The 19,728-nt window shown below is 37.2% G+C and overlaps 1 protein-coding gene across 7 annotated transcripts in view; it reads left to right on the forward strand.

Moving 5' to 3' along the window:
* Positions 1-19,728, forward strand: part of sema6e (sema domain, transmembrane domain (TM), and cytoplasmic domain, (semaphorin) 6E) — a 200,590-nt gene that overhangs the window by 66,060 nt on the left and 114,802 nt on the right. For 6 of the 7 annotated variants that reach the window (XM_038282462.1, XM_038282461.1, XM_038282460.1 and 3 more), the window contains one exon: positions 18,604-18,772. The gene's annotated coding sequence lies outside the window, so the exon portion shown is untranslated. Of the gene's footprint in view, positions 1-3,751; positions 3,891-18,603; positions 18,773-19,728 lie in introns of those variants that run through there. The other variant, XM_038282464.1, reaches the window with a different exon arrangement.

The following is a 19,728-nucleotide window of genomic DNA, read 5'->3' on the forward strand; positions in this document are numbered from 1 at the left end:
ATGTTATATTAATTGTAATCAAAAGACCATATGCAGAGGCTCAAACAGCAAGTGAGGTGAATAAGTGGCTGATGCGGTTTGTGATCCAAATGCTGGGATTTATTTTAGAGCAACAAATTCAGGGAAAAACATAACTTACTAATTTACATCATATTTATATCCTGCTTTGTAATTTAGGACATGACCAGGTGCAGCTTTGAGTATGAGAGTGTGTTTTTGTTTTTTAAAGGGAACAGATTGAAGTTGTTTTCATCTCCTCTGACTGCAGGCAGGGTTTGACTGTCCAACTGTGCTTGGGAAGTGGGAGGGGCTCACAGCAATACTCACTGAGGAAAGAAACTTCAGGGCAGTTGGTGCATTCTTAGCAAAGTCACAGAGAAAAAAATCAAAAGATTAATTGCTTTAAAAAAAAACCTAAGTTGGCAAAAGTTGCTTTTAGCAATTAGAGTTTTAGGAACTTAATAGATGAAGTCTGTTTGCCACCTTCCCCTTTATACGTCCTGTCTGAACAGTTTGCTGATTATGAATGGTTTGCTAATCAGATGTAAACATTAGACTACATTTTAAGTCTTTTTGGTAATATAACTACCACATTGTAATGCCATTCACCTACGCCATTATTCAACATCAAGTTGTCGTCCTTGATTGTCCAACTATCTGAACTGTCAGCAAGTCATTCCTTTAACTAGACAAGCCCTCCTCACATACTGTACTGTGAGGATACAGACAGGACTCTTCATTTTGGCAGATTTACAACTTTAAATTGTGAAAAAGCTATTTTCTTTGCCCACAGACAAGGAAAGATTGATGCATGAAAAGGAAAAAAAAATGTAAAGGTCAGTAATCAATGCCTAGTAATTGTATGGCAGATTTAAAAAAGAAATTGCTTTTCGTTGAAGGCAGGGAACTGAATGTGTATAGATGTAATGTTTCTATGTGTGATGTTTTGTGTTGAAGGTCTTTCCACAGAGGGTTTCTCTTGGCAATGAGTCTTCCGGCTGACCTGTCAGTATTATTCAGCCTACAGGGCTGTGAAATGACCAACCACAGGGCTCACCTGGGGTTCCACAACCTCTTTCAACTGCTCCCTTCATGCTGCTGCTCCCTAAGTTAGTTTTATGCCTTTCCCTTCTTCATTTTCACCGGTTCTTTGTCATTTTATTTTGACTTTCAAACCTGTGTTGCAGCATTCTTTTCAATTCTTAAAACAGGTGACTTTAGTTTTTTTTTTTGGATGTAACTTTCCTGCAGGGTAAACCGGCAAGAAGCAACCATAAGTCTACTTTTAATAGTGATTGAAATTTGTACTCTTTTGTGAAATTTATTTATAAACAATTCTAAGACTTTCTTGAGGAATATGAGGTACTTAAAGCTTTTAGGCTTTTAACTTGGGCTGAAATTATTAATACGATTATTTAATTTAATAATTAACTGCAGAAGACAGACACAAAATTGAGCCATTGTCTGAACAGATAACTGACTAAAAGCTTTCAATAAGCCCAATCCAACCCTTTTTTAATTTTTTTACCCAGTATAAAATATTAAACATAATGTTTATGCTGTTTTTAAGTGCTGTATATGTGAAATTGTCTTGGCTAGCCTTTTTCTTTTTAGTAATCTTTCCTACACAGGCTTGTCCTTTTTCCATGTTTTCATTTTATTTTCGTTGTATTTAAAGCTTTGTCAATATTTTTTATGTGTAAATGAAACAAAAGCTGATGAAGGAAAGAGAATTATGATCACTGTGCCGACATTAGTCAAGTGGAAAATGGGGAACGCCAAACCTGGACAGCCGGTAACAAACTAGTAGGACTAAAACCAAGCCAGACCCATCTAATTTTCTTGAATCTTTATTCCAAAGCCTTTTGCCGGGTCACGGCATAGCTCTGGATGTAAACACCACCGCAAGCCATTTGTGTCCTGCTCTGCCATCAGGCACCATGTTTGCATAAGGCTGAGCTTCTGTCATCATTGAATAAACCCTCCAAAGAGACATTAAGCGGTCAGGCCATTGCACCATTTAACTGCCATGACTCATGGAAATGCCACAACACTCTTTAGCAGTTGAAAAAAAAATTAAATGACTGGCACTTACTATTAATGGCTCATACTTTATAGCTACAGTAGTTGATATGAATTCAACTGGAATTTGACCAAAGTAAATAAACGTTTTTGGAAAAAGCACAATTTCTAGAATTACAGCATCCTTAGGAGAAACCTTGAAACAGACTTTCCTTAAACATGTTTACTCTGCAGACTTATCTTCCTTTGAACAGCTCTTTCCTTGTTGCTGAAGTTTGGCTAGTTTGAAATAATCAAGAAAACTTTCAAACTTAAACTGATGTTAAAAAGATTTTCTAAATGCCTCTAACCAAACAAAGTGAAGTATAAGTTTTTCAGCAAAGTTATATTCCAAATACTTTTTTAACCACAGCTGTTGTAAAGGTAATACCAAATGAGCCTTAATATGACTGCTGTTCCACTAAAGAGTTTTGCCCTCTACAAGGCATTTCTAAGAAAAAAAAATCTGATATTTAGTTTTTTATGCAATTCACATTTGGAGCTTCTTTCTCTTTTTCTCTGAAAACCAGTGGAGCTTCATTGGCTGTGTGTTTGGGAACGTCTTGCTGAACATTTGGCACCAATTTAATCTTCAGCATCCTGTTGGATAGCAGCAGAATGTTATCAACATGTCTTTGGAAAGATTTTTGTTCTTGCTTTCTTCAGTGACATGAGGTCTGCCAGTAGCAAATCCTGAAAAGCAGCCTAATGCTTCATACATGGTGTGTGCAGTGATGTCCAAGTAGTTTCCTTTTGGCCTTTAAAGTCAAATAGTTTTATTTTTTCATTTTCTTGTCCAGATGCCCAGCCACTGTTCGGTCTTGGCCACCATGCTGCAGCTTAGCTAGAGTTCAGGGCGTTGTTAATGTTCTCATTGCCTCTGTCATCTTTTAGGAGGGACAATTCTTATTTTATTTTTTTTAGATCCTCAGAGAGAATTTGTCGTCATGTTCCGTGTTGAACTCCCGGTGACCAGTATGAGCGAGCATAACAGTGAAAACAACACACTAAATGCACCTGATCCATATTCACACCTTAGACCTTGTAATGCTAAATAGTTACACATCGAGGTGGGAAAATGGTTAATTGAGCAAATTTTAAAAATGTCACTAAGGGCTATACTCACACTGGCTGTCAGCAGTTAGACATTAACAGCTGTGGCTTATTTTGAGGGAAAGCAGATTTACATGGTTAGCTGTACACAGTGTTAAATCTTTATCATAAAAGGATGCAAAGTATTTACAGACATATGTTGTGGGTAACTTACTTTTATTTGATACTATATGCTTATATTCATGCAGAGCATGAATAAATGGCAGTAATTTGCAACTTCTATTGCGAAGTGATAATTCAATTATGATTTGATACGTGGTCCGGCTCTGGTGCTAATCACTATAGACCAGGAGAAGCCTGCAAGAGCTGCAGTTCTTAAAACCTCCAGTGCAAGAGTCCAACTAGCTTTAGGTGTTGCATGATATTGAATACTGAGAGACTGGATTACTCTAATCCAGACATAAATTGGTTCATTCATAAGAGCACTTGGTCGTGCGTATATGCCAACTATTAACCAGGTGAGTCACAACAGTCACTTGGTTTTAGGTATAGTTAATGTAAACAAAGCACATGTGACGCAAACCGCTAGAATGTGACTCTACAGGAAATGTTAAGAAACATATGCAGGCGGCAGCCAGAAATGTAGCCTGACGGCTCCTGAGAGCAAACAGCTAAGTGCTGGAGCAACACAGACAAGGGCTCTTCTGCTTAAATGGAAAATAAGATTTGCCAATTTGGAATAAAACTTTAGACACACTGCAACTTCACTGCCCTGGGTGAGTTTTGGTTTGGTTTTCATTTCTGTTTGGAACATTGTGGTGTACTGTAAATAATTCAGCCTAAATGAATGGATACCTTAAAGAAACTTAGTCATTCACTATAGTCTCATCTGGGATCTTGGTAAAGCAGTGTTTACCAATAAAATCTAGATTTTATAAAAAAAAAAAATTATAATAAAAAATAACCACCTTTAAGTATTCAGGTAAGGACCAGTATTTCAGTGACACGACAAAGACCCTAGACTGAATTTTCATTTATAGTCACGACTGCTTCTTGTGACTACATTGGATGGTGTAGTGTTTAAATGTCATTCTGTCTCTATAATGTATTTAGATTTTCCTGGACTTTAAGTCCAAATATTATAACTTTAACCTTCATAGATTTTAAATAATTTTTTACTTGGTTTGTTTTTGCTATGCATATCTTTTTTAAATACATGATGTATTTATACTGGCTTAGCAGCAGTTGTTTCTTACAGTTGTTGAAATTTGAATCCCTACTAAGATTAATATTTAAACAATGGAAAGATAAGCTAGATAGATATTCAAGCTCTTTCTTCATCTTGAACTGATTTGAAAAAAATCAAGACAGGTAAGAAAGAGGACTGAATTAATACAGCGGTGTTCTAGTCCTACTGATTGCTCAAACTATATTACAACACCAAGTCACTGCCGGAAATGAACATACATTTAAATACCAATGGGAAGTTTAGCTTTTAGTGCCTTGGTCATGGACGTGTGGCAGGAGGGAGTAATACTTAAACACAGAAGTTTAAGATTCTATTATTTAATTTTCCTATTTGTTCATTATAAATGATACCTCAAGATCATTTTGCTATATTATTTGTAAGGGGGTTTACCAGCATATCTAATTTAAAAATATTTTTTTAAACAGTTCATCAAAAAAAAAAAAAAAAGAAATCAATCAGATGAATATATTATTATAAGCCATTAACTGTTTTCTCGAATTAAAAAGATAATTATCTCTTTATCATGAGAAAACAGTTATTGATTTCTTGAGATAAAGAGATGATTAACCTGTATGAGTAATGAATTAGGCTGCCCAGCAGCCCTGGATTCCCAGTCCATCCATGCCTGCGGTGCTCGTAGTTGTGCAGTCGCTGTGCCGCCTGTGTGCAAATAATGTTTTTTAGTTTCCTTATTCTTTTCACTCATTGTCAGGTCATGCTGGATGATTGGATTGCATGAATTACGGTTGAAACAAATATGTTTTTTAAATAAAAATCTTCAATCTCGACTAATTTTGGGGGTTAATGCATCTTATAACTGTTACAGGCGTAACACCGGGGCTGTTCAAGAAACACCCGTTGACAGAATTTTGCTCAGGGACCCAGAGTGGCCGTCTGTGGGAGTGGGGCTTGAACTTAGAACCCAATGTCCTAACCACTAGGCCGTCACTCCTGGGAATTCATACTGCATTGCCAATGTTTATAATGATAAATCATACTTTTTAGTAAAAATATAATAATTAGAGCTGCAGAATATAATGAATCACAATATCAGCGTTTGCCATTGCAAAGTACTGCTAGAATTCAGTATTTGGGAGGAGAACATATTATAACCTTGACACAGTCAAGCTCTTCCTTCTGATTATATCTTCCATGTCAATTGGATTCTGACTAGATAAACTTTTTTTATAACATTAAATACCAAAGCCCACAGTGTTTGGCTTGGATATATTGTTAGGTTAATGTGAATTTAAAAGTGAGGATGATCAGGGCTAAATGTAATTGATTACATATCACAACTTTTACTAGTATTACTATTACTTTATTGTCTTGGATCCCTGCTTGCAACAATTAATATTGTTTACAACTTGATATTAAGCAGCTGTTTGCTCATTCACATTTTAATTTTAATTGAAGCTGCTTAAAATAACAATATTCTCAGTCTTAATAAAACACTGTCTGGATTAATATGTTGAGGCTATAATCATGACAGCTGATTGTGTAATATTTTTATATTTGTTAATAATGTATGTGAACATCTGCTTTTTGTAGACAAAGATATTTATGCTGACTATAATTAAATCAAATGCTGCAGTTTTTAAATATTTTAGGCATTATAAGACAACAGGAAGTAGGATATACATCCTAAGAATTTTGTTTACTTAGGATCTCATCTCACTGGCAAACATGCAAACAAAAGCTTAAGTGTGTGGCTGCCAAGCTAAAATAAAGGATGGCATTGACAAGGCAACAGGAGCTCATTATTTCATTGCTTATGCCGGACCACGGTGCATCATTGATGGGTGCCACAGAAGAGTTTGGAACAGACAGATCAGGTTGCGCCCCATGTTTCATACAAAAGAAGACTGAGCAGGAATAGAACATCCACAGAATGACATGTTGGTGCTGTAATCCTGGAAAACCTGTCTGCCTCACTCTGCTTTGCTGCGTGTCTCCAAGTCGCATGTCCCCAGCACAAAAGATAACATCCCCTCAGCATTGTCTGCTGCAAAGATGCGTTTGATCTGAATTCTCTAGGTGTTGTTTCTGTGCACTAGGAGCTGTCTTTATTCTCTACTGACCAGCTTTGGAGCTGATGTGGCTCGTATAGAAGTTACACATCAGAAATATAGCAAGCAGGAGCAGAAGGGGTTGCATCATAAACTTTTTTTATGTGGCTGATCACTTTAGTGTTTTGTCAGCATGATTGATGAGATCTGTTTTAAAGAGAGCAACCTTTCAGGTTCTTTCATTTCTGTGACGCAAAGATGTGTGCAAGACATGATAAATATAACCTGAAAAAATGGGAGGAGTCAGTTAAAGACATTTTTTTTTTTTTTTTTTTACTGTCAGCAACACAAAACCACAAGCTAAAAAGCAAACCCATTTGCAGCTTGGTGATTTTCAAACTGTCAGAGATTTAGTAAAAGGATGTGATTTCATGGATGATGGACTAGCATTACAGATCTAAAACAACGCTTGGTATGCTAATAATGTGATACTTTAGAAAGGTTTGGGGAAATCTCCTGATTCTAGTCTCTACAGCTAAACTTGTAGTAATAAAACTAGCCACTTTCCAACATTTGTATCAGTTGGTTATAAAGTTAAAATCAGGCCCTTAGAGCATAGCTGAAGGTGTCCATTCATATTCAACTGGTATTGGTCAACCTCCAGGTGACCTAGCTTTCCTGCAAAGCCAGATTTTGCCTCTGGAAATGATCATATCCTGACCCTTACCTGCCAACCAGCTCGCATGGTCTCCAGTGTTCCTCGCTTTGGGCGTTGGGCCTATGTGGAGATAACAAAAGATACAGAAAGGCCTTTTAACATAAGAAAATACCTTCTTGAAAGACTTTTGCATCAATCCATGCTTCTTACAAGCCAATTAGTTGTTTTACTGTAGGTGTGAATTAAGAGACAAAAACACTAAAAGGAATAAATAATTCTTAATTTTGACATTTTTTTTCTAAAATCTGCTTTTCTGTGTTTTCAAATAACTCCTATAAGTATTATCAAAGTCTGTTCAATCTGGATTATTAAACACCTCTTGAACCATTTGCTCTTTTAAGCATTGCTATGTAGCTACTCTAATTCAGAGAACATGTTAAAAAACTGGTTCTCCAGAGAAATGCATCTCAGGTATGTATGTTGTTCATAAGAAATAAATGTTAAAGTTTTTTTTTAATTGGCATGAGTTTGGGTGGGGATTTTGGAGAATTTAAAGTTATAAATTTACCTTTTGACAAACAAAATGAAAACCTTTGGCGTTCAATAAATTCTTCCAGGATGAATGTTATTTTCCTCTGGTGTATATGGCCTAGTGACGCCTCATCTCACTTTATTACTTTTTTTGTCAGCTCACACAACATTTGCTTTTGACATATTCCAATTTAGCTGTCAAAGTTAATGGAAGCATGAAGAAGAAAAACACGTCAACAAAGCAAAATACACAACACAATGTGCTGTTTATACTTCTTGACCAATAATATCCAAGAGATTGACTGCTGGGTTTAATCAGATATAAATAGACATTCATATATCTGAATTGATGCATGACATGCAGCCGTAAACAGACAGCTGACGTAGTTGGGAACAAAGAATGAGAAATATTGTCAGTCTCTTTGCCTCAGTAATCCACAGAGCCTACAAACAATGTCTCTGCATTGAAGTTTGGAAACATTTGTTTGTGACTGCAAAAAAGAAAAAAAAAAGTTAATATCTTTATGTTCACATAAATATTAGTGGAGGCGTTTAAAGCAGGATGACTGTGGGGTTGAAAAGGCGCCTTTCAGTATAATAGGCTCTTTAATAAAGACACAAGTTGGCAGATTGGGAGTGTCAGCTCATGTGGCACATAGCCTCCTCAGGTGATTTATGACCACGCTGCTAGGCTATTACATTATGGGCCCCACTTCTATTCTGTGATTGTGATAAAAGCAACCCACCGCTGTTGAGACACCTCAGGTACAAGCATTTTGTTTTAGTTGAATGTGTCTTTTCTTTTCCAGATAATGGAATTATGCATGGTAGAACTGTTGTTGCATTGTCTGTGCAGGAGATGTAGCTCCTTTATTAAGTTAGCTATTTGTTTTGTCCTTGAGAGTTTGCAGACCATTTTCAACGTTGAGATTCTTTGCATCTTCATTAAAGTTGCTAAGTTTGTCATTTGAGCTGGATCATTATTTAAACTTGCCTGCAGAAAAACATCTTTTCAGATGAGATTCTTTTGTTTTGTGACTTTGTTCACAAAAATATATTTTTTAACCCAGAAGTTCCCTACACTAAACATTTATTGCTTACAGTCTGATAATAAATCACACCAAACTATTCCTAATTTAATTTCTCTTTGCTAGATTTCAGAGCAATAAACCTGTTTTTAATGTTTTTTAATTAGTTTTATTCTGTAAATGTCTTACAAATCTAAAACTCTTGTCTAACTTTAAATATATGTCTTTTCTGCCATGGCTTTAAGCTTGTGATACATTAATTAACACTTGGCTAGCTTGGGTTGCTTATTTGTATGAAATCATGAAATACTTAAAAGAATAGTTTTTTACAGTGTTAAATGGCGAGTGTTAAGTGTTTGTTGTTTGTTGAACGATAAGATCAGTAAACCAAAAAAAGTAAAAAAAATAAATAAAATAAAAAACACTGGACTTTGTTTCCAAGTTTGAAGACATTTGGCTTCCCATCCAGGAAGCTTTTTCAATGCAAAATTTCAGAATTAGCGTTGATTTCCAAGCTTTATACAGTAGAAGCCATTCAAAAGCCCTTGACTGATCTGCTAAAATTTATTTTTAAGCATCACTCTGTGTAATAAAATATTCTTTCTGTCATGATTTGTGGACATTGAGATCTGAAGAGAAGCTCCATCTGCTGGTCAGACCATGTAATTCAGTGAAAGGGTGGACACGGAGTGAAAAATATGCATGCCCAGGGGAAGTAGGGGGTCACTTCAGTGGTTGAAATTTTGAGGGGATTCTGCTGGGAGTTGCAGGGAAGTGGGCATTCGTCTGCCGTTTGACTGGGAAGGGCCATTTTGAATGGCTGCTACTGTAGAGTAGCCCAACAAAGCCTTTTTTTTGGCTTAGAAAACATAGTAATGTGGTCTCTTAGAGGTCAGCAACACCAAATGCTGGCCTATGCCTCTGAAAATGGAGTCATTAGGGTCGTCGTCGTGGCTGACCAGATGTGGTGTCCCCTGCATGACGACGGTTGGGAAGTGAAACATCTTCAAACTTGGAAAACAAATTCCAGTTTTTTTTTTTTTTTTTTTTTTTACTTTTTGGGAACGACTGAGCTGGATGACTGAGAATCTTCACTAAGATCAGTCAACTTTAGATTCATTCGTTATTTCATAGCTTGAATCCCTCAAACATCTTATAAATGACTTTCATTGAGATTGTAGACAAACAAAACAAACAGTAATAAAATGAACGGTTGTGGTTGATGTGGAGTCAAAATAGTGTTTCTAAAAAAGGCTAACCTGTTGGCTACTGTGCACAACTATCCAGAGAGCTACCTAGCTCTGCCCTTTATATCATGGCCTTGCAGATACTTTGTTCACCAAAAGAGATCTTTTCAGTTTTGTTATCCATCAGGTAAAACTTCAACAATCATTGGACACACTAACACTACTGATGCTCCGGACTCGCCACATGGACGCTGCATTTGTTGTTGTCCGTGCAACCACAATGTTTTACGTCATTGCAACAACAGTCAGCCAATCATACAGTGTAACATCACTGGCATGCGAAGAGCCTGTTCAGATCTGACCGCCCCTAGCAGATCCGGTCTCTACAACAGCAACGTTAAGAAATGGGCGGCACCCAAGAGAGGCAGTTTTGCTTAGAAAGCAAGTATTTTTTGTTGGGGTTTAAGGAACAAAAACACTTACTGACTTTGAAATCCTTAAAAACAAATGATATAGAAACTTTAATATCCAAAATTAAACCAGATTTTTACCAACATGAGCTGAAAGGCCACTCTGTGAGCAAGAAGTCATTTTCCTTAAAACCAGTTTTAAAATGCACTCAAAGGCAAAGATCTCATTTTATGGATACTGAAAACAAAGCATTGTGTACATAATAGCTGGTGTTACATCTGAGGGAAAAGGGAAGCACAGAGAAAAACAGCTTGCTTTGATCTGACCAGGATTAAGCTTTTAACTAAAATGCTATGCCCCCATTTGTTTTTTTTTTAACATAGATTTCTCATTGGATTTCATACAGTCAAATTAAAGGCTATGTGTTTTTAGTATCACTTAAGAAAGTGCTTTAACAAAAGGTGCAAATCTGCATTTTCTTCCTGCTCTGCTGGTCTTTGGCCTTGTGTTTGTAGAGGGAGACGGGTTAGAGGCCAACACAGTTAGGCCAAGGTTCGCACAGTATAGCCTCGCAGCTGAAACGCCAGTTGTCAACCTCCGGCGGAGATAAAACCACAGGACATCAGCTAGAGTGGTTTGGAAAAAGGACGAGTCAGGGTCGCTTTCAATTAGCACAGCATGTCTTCAGCGCAGAGAGCCTCTGGGGCAGAGAGGAGGCGGCTACATGTAGCCTAGGGCTCGAAGAAGGAGAAAGGAAGGAGAAGTGTGTACAGACCAAACATGTCCAGCCACAAATAAAAACTCTATAAACTCAATATTTTGATATTGTACCATTTGCATTTGCAACTGAAAGATGTCCTTTTTTTCTCTCTATTTGAAGAGGCATCAACACCTACAGTTGGATAACAAAAATTCCAGTAATTTCTGACCTTTTATAGATGCATAAATGCTCTACAATGCCTTCCTTTAAAGATCTGGAGTGATACATTTTTGTTCTGCAGAATTTATGAAGGCATTTAAAGGTCATTGGCAGCTTTTGACAGTTTGACAAGGAGATGGCTATGTTGGCTGGATTGTCCCTGGGGACAATGTGCCAACAGATTCCAGTCGCGGCAGCTCAACAAGACTACAAAACCAGTGGAGCCAAGTATGAGATGAACTTTGTCAGCTGTGAGGGGCCGTCTCAGAAAAGCCTCCCAGAAGCATTAGAGAATGGAATAATTATTGGGTCCAACAGTCTACTTAATGCTGACGGCCCCTCAAGGAATCATTTATAGGATCAAAACAGTGAAAAACCATCACAATGTCTAACTTAGAGATAAAGAGGAGTCTCTCTGTGCTTTACATTGGTGAAATACATCAGCTGCACTCTACTTGCTAGAAATGTGAAATATTTCATTTGCTTTTAGTTTAAAACAAAGCCAGCTGTTTGTCATCTGCACTTTTCTTTACAATAAATGATTAGTTTTATCTTCTATAAGTCAGATATATGGGACGCTTCCCTCCTTAGAGTTCTGAAAGCAGCAGAGCATGGTACGAATCACTGCTGCTGATGTGGCAGTTTACAACATATGAAGCTGCTCCCTATTTGTAATTCATTACCCATTCATACTGTGAGGCTGTTTATGTTTAGTGTGGGTGTGCATTAAGTGCAGTCACACCAATATGGCAGTTAGTCTGAAACACTTGCTCACATGCCTGCTCCCCCCCCAAGCCTCAACCTCCCGGAGTAAATGGAAACATACTTTGGGGTTTTCACATTTTTTTTTTTTTGGGGGCATTTATGGAGATAAAAATGTAATTCAGTCTCAGAAGAAAAGATATTTATCAATCGTTTCATGTTACAAGTGAAGCACATAGACCTTACAACCCCCGCACACGAAAGTCCTGTTAAACAAATAAAAATTTTATTAAAGGTACCATGTCTTTACTCAAACGCACATCTTCCAACAAACCAAATTAATAAAATACATACTTCTTTATGGCACATTCATTGTTTATTTTTTTTACAAGGAAATGGTCCTTCATTCTTCATATGCTACATACATTTTCAGATTCATTTGAATTCAAATGGAACAAGTTTTCTTTACTTGTGTAAGTTTGAAAATGTCATTAATAGAACATTAGGTTGGTAAAAAGATACATAAAAATCTTACAGGTTTTGAAAGTAATTACTGTTCAAATCTACAGGTTTATACTATTATTTGGCTTCATATTGCTTCAGCTGCACACCCTTTATTTTTCTACGGAAGTAGCTGAATGCCCTTGGATGCAGTCATTGATGGGAAAGCCGCAAGCTGCCTTTCAGCTTCAGGTCGGCTGTTGGTATTGAATTCAGCTTATCAAATTAGCGCTAAGAGTAAAAAAGAACAATGAAAATATGCAAACTACTTTATATCTGTAACAAAAAGCTGACAAAACAATTACCTGTTATCAGAAGGCTCATACAATTCTTGCAAGCCATTGTCTCTGCATTGTCTCCTCTTTTTTGCCCGTAGGACATATGAAAACAAAAAGCAAAAAAATTAAAAAATAAAATAACACCCTGGTTAAAAAGTTAAAAATGAAACTGCACGTAAACGCTATTTAAAAAAAATAAAACATGCCTGTCTACCAGAAAGAAATGGTAAAGCAGTAAATTCCTTCATCTCATTGCAGCCTGTCAGTTTGTTGTAACCTGTTGTCCTTGATATTTATTTTTACAATGAATAAACCTAAAAGTGTTAAATGTCAAACAATAACTTAAAGGAGCAAAACATAAGAAATTTACTGTAAAAATTTGATTTGATTTGAAACACTAATTCACTAATAGCTCTTTTAATATCTTGGTGTTCCACATTGAATCTGCTGGAATTGTGGAGATGCTTGACTCATAATACATTTGACCATTATCATGACCTGTGAAATATGTTTTAGGTTCTTTCTCATTTTATTTCTAATGCAGACTAGATCTTACAGACAAGTGCAAGGTGCTAAAAAATATTTTGTATGCTGTGGAAATTGAAGCACCACTATTTGACCTTTCCAATGTCATAGACTTTAAAACTCCTTAGCAAAGATTGTCATTATATATCGGAGGTCACGGATTAGTGGACAGGGTCTGGATCCGGACCCACTTGCTGGGCAATCCGGACCCAACCTGATTTCAAGCATTTTTAAATCACTGCATGTTGGCTGACGACAGTGTCTAAACGTCACTTGTCCGCTTCTCCTGTTTGTACGGTTAAGTCATTCGTAGCGTTTGGCTCCAGTCTGCACATGATACAAATTAGCCAATGAGCTGTCAGTCTGGGTTGCTGGTGTTAGCTACTTTTAGACACAGTTGGTTAACCTATGGCAAGCCATGCGATGGGAAAGAAGGAGAAGACGATGAGAAAAAGAAAGCAGAGAAAGCATGGACTGCTGGAAGAAGCACGGGGAACTAGTGAAAGAAAAGTGAAATGGCGTGCTTAAAGATGACCCTCCACATTTAGAGTATGTTTGGCTCAACTTACTGCTGTGAAGCAGGATTCTCCACCATGATATAATCAAAAATAAATATCGATCCAGGCTCAAAATGAGCACCTTGATATGTGCATGAAAAATGCTTTGTCGCCATTCAAACCTTGCCTTGCAGGTCATCTAAATCCCACTGCTCTTATTAAGCCATAAAAAAAGAACGAAAACAAACGGTCATTTGAAGTGTTTTATAAAAATAATTTTAAAAAATTAGGTCAGGAAATAGTCTATATACCAAACTGAAAGATAGTTGTTCTCCAATTAAAAAAAAAAAATTGATTTTAAAATGGAAAAACATTCTATTTTTAATGTGTTATTTAAAGATTCAAAGTATAACATGAATGCATAAACACCTGCATTTTATTTCAGTATTCAATTCTGTTTAAAGTAACTGATTATAATGGATGGATGGATGGATGGATGGATGGATGGATGGATGGATGGATGGATGGATGGATAGATAGACTTTATTCTGGACTCATGGTCCAATAAATTTATAAAATGAAAATAAAACAATACAACGAATAAACTAAGTATACATCTAATAACATATAAAAATATTTGGTTCTAATGATTATTCTTCATCATGTTTTTTAGTTTAATAAAAATAATTCCAAATGAATCTGTTTGGGCTGATGGAGAGGCCGGTATAATGCTGCTGATGTGAGGAAGTTTTAGTTCTGGTTGATACTTTTTCAGTACAAAAAGAATGTTGCTATTTGAAAAGCATAAGCGTAAATCATTATGCATTTACTCCACCGCGTTGCCCAATCCTTCTTTCAACTGAATCATATGTAGCCTCTGCAGCTTTGATGTGAAGTCTTTATTAGTTTTGTATAAAGCAAAGTGTGGAGAATAAATTGAGCCCGAGCTTTCTGTGCATCTCTGGGTCCTTTGTTTTCTGGATTGTAATGGCAAACAAGACACATAGGGGAATAGTAGGAGGAAAATTGTCTCAAATGAAAACACCAGCGAATAACACGAATGTTGTTTTTAGTTTACAGGTATGTTGTGGAGGAAGCCCTGGAGGGACTTGGATAATTTGTTAGATATTTTCTTTTAGACCTGTGTTGTTGTTTGGTCTTTAATTGAATTCCTATTTTATTGTTACAAATCCTCTTTTCCTAGTTTGTACATTTATCTGCTTCCAAGATGAACATTTCTATTTTTAGAAGAGTAGGAGCATTATTTTCCTTTGGTAAGTCTCTTCAACCCTCCTGATTATTACTGCTCCAATTTCTCCTCTCTTCTAAAAGATGGCAATTAATCTAATTAGTTATCAATCAGCCATTGGCCTCTTGCCTCTTCTGTGCTAGTGGAGGATATGACAGATCTTGACTCTGCATTATTAATACTTCCATTTCTGGAGCCCAAGGCCCCCACGACGCCTAATGTTAGGGGGCCATTGATCATGACCGCTACCCATCGAGCTCTGTGAGGACTGTAGGGAAATATCCACTAAGTGGTAGGTGTAGAAATGGGGCGGGTTTGGCTGCTCTACTACAGATTAGTTTCAAAATTAGAATAATTTTTGGATAGAAATTGCTTTGCCAACTTTGCTCCAAGAAAGAAATCAAATTGACACAAAACTCTTGAAAGTGAGACCAGGAGTCCTGGGGGGTATCTTAGGGTAATGTTTGAAGGAGTTGATTGTTTTTTTAGAGGTGGTATTGATGGGAATGTCGGGCTCCAAAACGCTCATTAAGCAAATGTGCCTGGCTTCAAAACTATTACAGCAGGATAAGAGATGCCCTCTGTGGGACTATTTCTTGACAATGAGATTAGGAATTATAGAATCTCACTAACACAAGGGTGCAGTGATCACAGTGTGGCAGCAGAACAGCATTATCCTTCATCTCCTATGAATTCCAAGCACCTCATCTAATAGCTTTAGTAGCTAAAGTTGCAGTGCTTGATAATAATCCCACCTGCTGATCTCATTTCATGTAATCAATACTAGATGCCTCCACAGGCCGGAGTGGAGAACGTCTGAGCCAAGCAACAGACTTAGGCTGAGGGCCCTCTTAATTCGGTGTCCTCTATAGCCACATCTGCTGACAGTAATTTATCTGCCCTGTATGCCAGTGGCACTTAGTCTTGTTGATTATCCGCTCCACATGTTGTTTTTGTTAGCACACTGTTTTGGGGAATTGCTTAAACTTTATTAACGAGGAGCAGCTTCGACCTTTGAAAGGAGTATCTTATGTCTTGATATCTAAACTCATTTTACATATATGAAAGATTTTTGTGACTGTTTAAAAATGTTTTGCATCTTTTTGGGATTTCAAAGGCAAGTCTATGCACATCTATGCCATAACCAAGTATGTAGGGTATTTATGAAAGTAGTTTTTTATTATTATTTATTTATTTTATACTGTTGTAACATTTGTAATTGGAAAATAAACATTTCTTCAAACTTCAGTTAAACTGGTTCGTTACCAGGGTAGCTTGATAAGTTATTGTCTCTTTAGAAGTTTCAATGTGTAAATTATTTATTTGCGTCTGGACGTGTATTTTTTATTCATTTAATAGCTAAGCAAGAAAATATTCTTATCTCAATAGAATGCAGGTTTATAAAACAAACATGAAATTGACCTTGTGTGCAAGTCCTGGGTGGTAAACCCCCAGTGAGTTGCTGCAGATGGATGTTCACATTAAGCCCGGTTCTATTAGAGCAGGCATTCCCAAAGTCGGCCCTTGAGGGCCGCTGTCCTGCAGAAAGTCTGTTAATCAGCAGTCAATTAAAATCGGCTCTGTTGAAACCTGCAGGACAGCAGCCCTCTGGAACCGTTTTTTTGGGCATGCCTTTGTTAGAGACTTTTTTCCCTGTTTAAGGGGAGTTTTCACTGACTGACTGACATGTTGAGTTTTCTTGGTTACAAAACTTTTAACCAATGTATCTGTATGTTTAATTGATTTTCTAAATGACCTTCTTTTGAATTTGTGCTTTATGAATGCAATTAATTGAATCAAAGATCAAGTCCCAGCTCACTCATTTAACGCATAGTTGCACTAATTCATAACCCTCTTTTAAAACCAGTTGCGTATTAATTTAAGTTGATTTTTATTTAAATTAAACTTATTTTCTGAATCTGGTTGGATAAATTTGGCATACCCATTGATGTAAACAGGTCTCCATCTATACCATAAATAAATTGAAGCTTAGATTTTCATCAAGACGTTTCTTTCCTGACCAATATTTATCCAAAGATTGTTGAAATGCAAGAAAATAGTATGAATAAGGTACTAACTTTAGTTTTTAAAGCATTTTTCAATCTCTAATTAATGACAGTTTATTTCTTTGATTCACATTTCTATTCAGATAAACCTTGGTAGCAGATTTGCTGTCAATTATGAGAGGTATTGATCTTAAAGATCTTTTTAAATAAACACTTTATATGTCTTTATAGATGGACATATTTCACTTTATGGTATGCTTTGTATTTATAAGACATTTCCTAATTTGACACAATGACCGTCACATGTCCACCAGCCAGCCACTGGCTCCCCTCCAGTTTTTCAGCAGACAGGTTAAGTCACTGCAAACCGTCATGTTGAAGGTGTCACACAGCTTTGCTTAATTTACAGGGAGTCTGGGGGTGTTAAAAATTTATAGGCCTTCAGTGGCTTTATGGTGCAATGATGTGAGTGAGCGGGTGTGTTCGGCTCACACCAGCTGCAGTTGGCTGCCTCATTCAGGAGGGATTTAGACAGCAGCTCATCGGCTGCGCTGTGTGAGTTGGTCAGTGGACATGCTTGATCCATGGCTAAGGTAGAAGGGAATTGCTCCACAGTGAGGATGCTTCCTCCCTTAAGTTGAGTAATCTGTGGTGGTAGGAGAAAAAATGTGGATCAGGGGGGGAAAAAGGGGGGGAAAGGCTTTTTAGAGGCTTTGTTAGTTACTGGAAAGCCATAGTCACCATTACTCAGCCATTATCGTCATAAACTGCTTTACCATGTGTGGGGTATCGTGGTGGGTGCGGTGGGAATTGCTGAAATCCAATAATGAATTCACAGGAAGTTCATCAGTCACAATATTACTCTTTTTATATGATGTGGTTTTGTGTTTTGGTGGGAGGCTAAGTAAAGGATGCCAGTGCAGGTAGTGTAACACAGAATCTGTGCTATTTGAAACTAAACATAGGTCAAAAGCCCTACATGCTTGAATGCCAGAAAGCACAACCTGTTCATGGTTTTTGCAGCCCCTCTTAATGGACCCGGAAAGGAGATCTACTCACCTTGTTGCACTATATCTGGATGACTAAGAATATTTACACCTACACAGTTTTCTGATAACACTGTTTTTGTTTTGCAGCAAGTTTCCTGCAGCATATCAGCTTCTATATCTTGCATGAACAAACCTGCATAGTGTCAGTTACAAAAACAAGGTAGAGAGAATGTACCCTTTGTTTAACAGTAGCATCGGCATCTCATACCGGGTGCAGCATTTGGTCTCCAGTTCAATCGCTGACAGTCTTGGGAGTTTCAGCAGAGCTTTGGGTTTGTGGAATATATAAGTTGGAACATTCAACCTATTTGTTGTTAGGATCTTAGGCTTTGTATGTTCTTACAAATTGACTCATCCAGAGAAACAAGCAAACTACTCAGACATTACCCCAAAGTCCTAGTGAACCATAAAAATCCTCAGCTCCTTTACCGTCATCGCAAAGTTGGGCCTTTAATCCAGCTCATCCCAGCACATCTGGCTCTCTTTATGGCCTCTCTGCTTGTGCTAGCCGTGATGTTATGACAGTCCAGTGACTGAGGAGATTACACCAAGATATAAGCCCCTCTTCATTGGGCCTCTGTGGGTCGCTAGCCCCCATTTAGACAAAAGAAACAGACCCCCTAAGCAGCAGGTATGTGTGCAGCTGTTCTTATTGTGCATTCTCATGCAGGTTTCTGTTTGCTTTCACAGGAAGTTTGCTGAAGACTGAGCCTTCTTGGAGGGGGATCCTCTAAAGGAGGGTTTTGTGTTTGACGGCCCACCGACCTCGCTACGTTCGTCCTTCACGCAGCAAGAGAGATTGTTACTTTGGAGAAGTAGGAGGAGCAGAGATTGTTGGATCATAGGACGTGACAAAACTGTAAGATCACATGACCTTCTTTTCTCCTCTTGCAATGTAGATTAAATGTCAAATATTTTGTCCTTTTGTTTTTCTACTGTTTGTGCTTTTTCCACATAACAATTTTTAGCATTTGACTTTTCTATTAGTGCCTTAAGTCTATTTAAACTTATTTAACACTACAAGCCATCTTTTAAAACTGTTAAAGCTGAGAGGTCTACAAGAATCTTAGATTAGATAGAACTTTATTGATCTCATAATGGGGAAATTCACTTTTAACATCAGCTCTTATAAACAACAGGATGTGTACAAAAAAGGAAAAGGTGGGTAATGTACAGTGCATTCAGATATATACAGTGGATGGTAAAAAAGTAAAGGAGAGATTTAAGGTGATTTATATATACAGTACCTTGTGTACAGTAAAGTGGTTGTATGTAAAGTGTGGTTTTTGGTTTGTTAAATCGATAAATAGTTTAAGTGAGGTAACTGAAATATGTGAGGGCTTTTATACTGTAGGTGAAGGCACAGGTTATTGCACAGCGTATCAAATGTTTTTTTTTTACAGTAATTGCACAGGTGAGTTTATTTTTCCACCAGATGTCATTATAAGGATAATTCCGAAAACATGTTTAAAACTGTCTGTTGTAGGATTTCGGTAAAGAGTTTAATCATATCAGCAAAATGCAACATCACTATTTATATCAAAGCCTTCTGCCCAGCTTTACCGCTTTCCAATAACTGCAGAGGAGGTTGTATCTGCTTCTGTTTCCCACAGCCGTAATTCTGGCAAATGAAGGTAAATTAAAAAAAATTTGTGCGTGGGAGTGAAAGCATAGCAGTGTTTCAGCTAATGGCTGCAGTGTTTTTCCTTATTGTGTAGCCTGTTCAGGTTCTGATATTGTTCTAGATTGACCCAAAGGCAAACAAAAAACAAAACAGGAGGGTTAACTTCAGTGTCGTCCTTATAAGCTCATATT

This window comes from Cyprinodon tularosa, unplaced genomic scaffold (genome assembly GCF_016077235.1).
Source record: "Cyprinodon tularosa strain WSP-4 unplaced genomic scaffold, ASM1607723v1 ctg183, whole genome shotgun sequence".
Classification (NCBI taxonomy): Eukaryota; Metazoa; Chordata; class Actinopteri; order Cyprinodontiformes; family Cyprinodontidae; genus Cyprinodon; species Cyprinodon tularosa.